Source organism: Mus caroli, unplaced genomic scaffold, assembly GCF_978045245.1.
Source record: "Mus caroli unplaced genomic scaffold, Mus_caroli_1 scaffold_7, whole genome shotgun sequence".
Classification (NCBI taxonomy): domain Eukaryota; kingdom Metazoa; phylum Chordata; class Mammalia; order Rodentia; family Muridae; genus Mus; species Mus caroli.
The window spans coordinates 73,153,997-73,158,656 of NW_028227262.1; the positions used below are offsets into that span (position 1 = coordinate 73,153,997).

The 4,660-nt window shown below is 38.9% G+C and overlaps 1 pseudogene; it reads right to left on the reverse strand.

Annotated features, from left to right (window-relative positions):
* Positions 1-2,013: 2,013 nt before the first annotated feature.
* On the reverse strand, positions 2,014-3,287 carry LOC110297029 (bifunctional phosphoribosylaminoimidazole carboxylase/phosphoribosylaminoimidazole succinocarboxamide synthetase pseudogene; annotated as a pseudogene).
* Between the last annotated feature and the right edge of the window lie 1,373 nt (positions 3,288-4,660).

Below are 4,660 nucleotides of genomic sequence, written 5' to 3' on the forward strand. Positions count from 1 at the left end.
ATGTTGTATACTGCAAGCTTGCTACTAGAATTCACTAAACCTCATTTTATGTCCCTGTTGAATATAAGCAGGAATGCTCTCCTCTTCTTCCATTTTATTAGATGTTGTAGGAATTCCTATCTTCACTCCTAAAATCATAGATTTCTGACTCATGAGTTGTGGTTGTTAGATAATAGCCACAATGATGTACATGAAATGGAACTTCAGGTCTCTGTGTAATTTTCAAGGCTACATCTGTGTATATGTATTTGCTTAGTAATTCACCTTAGATAATGATCTTGGCCATTCCCCTCAGCATCTTTATCTGACCCTTGCTCTGGGGCATGGCTAGAGTCTGAACCTATGGGCCTGGACCCACACTATGGTGAGCCAATACACTGCCCAGGCAGAGGGATGTTGGAGATAGTCTGGAGTTTGTTGATGCAGAGGTAATTCTGGAACCTGAGGCTCCAAGTTCCAACCTGATTCTCGGGAATGCATAAAGGCTCACTCCTACATAAAAGCACAGAGCCTTGAACCAACTAACCATTTTAAATGCTAGGTATTTCTGAAGTGTGCCTAGCATCAAGCTGCAAGCAAGATATGATGTTCTCTTTCCTACACTTCCACATATAAGAGTTCTAGCTCTTCAAGCTGATTTGTTGGCAATAAAAGGAGTAGTGGCAGAGTATTCTGGATTGAAATTGAAATTCTTTCAGAGGCTTTTGAGTTGGTGCTTGGTCTCTTTGTAGTGGTCATAGTTTGGAAAGGTGAAGAGGTGAGGTCCAGCTGGAAACAGTAGTAAATCATTGGTGCTGAGTTCTTATATTTGTCCCTGGATGTTTCACATGTGTGAGTGTGTGCATGTGCATGAGTGTGTGTGCCTGAGTGTGTATGTGTTTCTGCTTCTTTTCCCATACACAAAGAGAACTCTTGTCACATGCTGCTGTTTCGCTCTTGTTCCTAACTACATAATCAGCATTAATCCAACCATAATCCATAGACCGTGTCCTCTAAAATGTTGAGTCAAGATAAATCTTTTCTCTCATTATTTTTTTCTGTCACACTTGGAGTGATATAAAACCAGCACTTAGGAAAACTAGGTAAAAATATTTCTAAGAGTTTTAGACTGGCCTGTATACATAATAAGTTCTCTTTTACCCTGGACTAACACATGATAATGTATTTCAGAACACCAAAACCAGCCAAACAAAATTCTACAACAAAAACAGTGCTTGTCAGACATTTGTCATGGTGAAAATAAAATTTGCTTTTGCACAAGGAACTGGCATATTGCCCTTGGTATCTACAAAATGTTATTCTTATGATACTTGTACTAGATATGATGATCTCTCACCTTTTTTCCGAACATTGAGTAAATGCATATTTTGAGTGATTATTTATGCAGCTCTGTAAACATACATGTTCTACCAGGTCCTACTCTGCCATATTTCTTCTCAAATTGCCCCAGAAACTTGTATCAACTTGTATAGTATTTGAGAGCAGGTGCATAAGAGAGCTATGGGATCAGATCCCCTCATTTAAAGGTTATTTATTGTGAGATAGTCTACAAAGATGCTGGGAACCAAACTCAGGTCATCTGCAAGGCAGCCAAGCTGGTTCTTCATAGTGGTTCATACAGCAGACACATTACTCCAGTTCCATAGTTACATATTTACCCAACAATGATTACACAGAGCGTGAGAATAAATTTAATAGTGTCATGCCAACTTTACTAACTATAAAGATTCCCTCCTCGGCATGTAGAGTCTCGATATACAGTGGAAGGTGGCCCTGAACTTAAGAGATCCTGCTGCCTCAGCCTGTGGAGTGCTAAGGTTACTTATCACTATATAGAGCTAAACATTATTAATAATATGCACTGACAATGTGCCAACTCATAAACATTGAGGACTATTGGTTCATTGGTAAACTGAATTTTTTTCCGTTATGTGAAATCATTTTGCCTGATTTTTTTTCTTTAAATCCAAACAAGGAATATGTAACTTTTCTCCTACAAATTAAATTGGTTTTTTACAAATTGCATTCTCTGATTTTTTTTATCAGCCTGCTATAAGGATATTCATGTGTTCAATATAAGCATATAAGCTCAAAGTTTGGCCCACACCAAATAATTGTTTAACCCAAACATCTGAGCAGCGAACTGAGATGATTCTTCTGGATAAAGTATAGTTGAACAGCCAAGACCACTGGTCAATTGAAGAGATGACCACGCATCCTGAGCACCCAAGTCTGGTGTGATTGGGGGACAGCCGATAACCGGATATGCAGTATTACCAGACATTACTGGGCCTAGACCATTGCTTCTGCCCCCCACTGACACAAATACAATAGCTATGCTATCTCCTTCATATTCTGCTTTAACCCTCAAAGTTTCATCTGGTCCTTTATGCACGGATGTTACTCTAAGTTCAAACGGAATCCCAAAATTTATACAAGCCTTCTTAGTTTTTTCACAGTGGCCAAGATCAGAGGTTGAGCCCATCAGCACTACCACCCTGCACTGACTGTCTGACTTGAGAAGCAACTCAGAGTTTTTCTTCACCACCTGGAGTCCTTCCGGAATTACTTCTTTGAGATCATGGTAAGACTGTTTGTCTTTCTGCTGGCTCCGATCTCCCGATGGCCATCGTCTCCAGGAATCATTATCAATGACATCAACAAGAACAATCTCTTTGGTTGTTATATAAACGCCAAGTTCAATCTTCACATAAACCAGCGTACAGTTCTGGGCAGCCAGGATTTCTCCAGATTTTCAAAATAACTTGTGTGGCATGACTCATGATGTCCACTCCAGTCTGCGCTATAACAAGGCCAGCAAAACACAAATTTGCAGCGATGAGCCTCAGACCACTGTGCATCATTATTGGCATCATCCTTGAAGAACACCTCCACTTTGGGTGGATAAAACTGACACGCCTCCTTTACACCAGGGTTCCTTTTGAGAAAAGATCCAGTTACTATTCTTCCACATACCCATTCAATTGGAATCATTTCACATAGGGGTGCAATGAAAGCAGTCTCCCCAAATTTCTTGGTGAAAGCAGTTTTTATACCAGCTTCCTGTAACAACTGAAATATGCAGCTGATGATCTTGTTGGAGAGTGCAGCTTTGCCCTCCAGGTGCAAGGACCAGATTACGGCAGGATTATTTAACAATTCATAGACTTCTTTTGTTTTATCCTCATAGAATTTCTTCCCCATGTTCAATACTTCGGCTGTTGCCATTATCCTAGGTGAACTAGAGCACTCGTCAAACCCAAAGTGCTGGACTGGCTGTGGATTCTGGTTTTCTTAGAATAGGGGATATGTGGTCTCATAGATTGCTTTAAAATAAGGATACATCAAAGCATGTAAAAGACAAAAGTGCCAGAATATAGTAAGGGATCAATAAGTGGTACTAGAGAGTAAAGAAAAGGTACTTTGGGATACAAATTCAGGTCACACTTGGCTTCAATTATACCCAACAAGACCAGTTATTGATGGCATAAACTTTTATTTTATGGTCAAATGGCAGCATATACATACTTTCAGCCTTATGTAACAAATAATCTCTTTTGACTAATTTTTTAATCAAAATTTTATGGGTGTATGTATTTATTTACTTGTTTATTTTTGTTGAATCAGATCTACATTTTTATGACTGTCTCAAATTTCCAAGCTGCTCAAATTGGTATTTGAGTTTGTGCCTACATTTTCTTTATTCTAATTAAAAATAGTATTTTTTAAATTAAATTGGGATATGCATAGTAAAGCAATTTTATAGTCAAATTTTATAAACAAAGTTGTAGGGCACATGCTTGTTATGTTCTGAAGCTTTCATAAGCTAAGTGTTTATGTTCAAACACTGTAACTTTGGCTTCTTTCTTAGTGCTTCATATAAACACTTCAAGTTTCATTTCTACTTTTAAAAAAAAATTTTACAGCAAAGAGTACATATGGAGCAACTCATGGTTCCAGCTGCATATGTAGCAGAAGAAGGCCTTGTGGAACATCAATGGGAGGAGATGCCATTGGTCTGGTGAAGGCTCCATGCCCCAATGTAGGGGAATACCAGGGTGAGGAGGCAGGAGTGGGTGGGTTGGTTGGGGAGCAGCCTGATAGAAGCAGGGGGATGGGGATGGGATAGGGGGGTTCCTGAGGGAAAAACCAGGAAAGGGGCTAACATTTGAAATGTAAATAAATGAAAATATCCAATTTTTAAAAAGATGTTAAAAAAGATTTAAACATTTTATGTATATGCTTGTGTGAGTTGAAGAGTGTGTGTGCTTGTGTGTGTGTGTGTGTGTGTGTGTGTTTATGACATATAAAGCTACTTGTGTAAGCCAGAAGAGGGTTTTGAACACCCTGGAGCTGGAGTGACCCAATGGATGTAGATTGTTGGGAAGTGAACTCCAATCTTCTGCCATTACAGTAAATGTTCTTAACTTAATGAGCCTTCTCTGTGGTCCTTTAAGTTTTACTGATGAGGTTTTTCTCTACAATTAAGGACTCTCCATGATGGACACTGACACCAAGAACAGAAACTGAGACGAGATGGACATCAGACGAGCTACTTTATGTAGTTAACTCTTAGAATTGTATTTAGTTGTATTTTATTTTCACTGGCATAGAAACGTAAAACATATGCTGTGTATGTAAATGTGTTGCTGTGTCAATG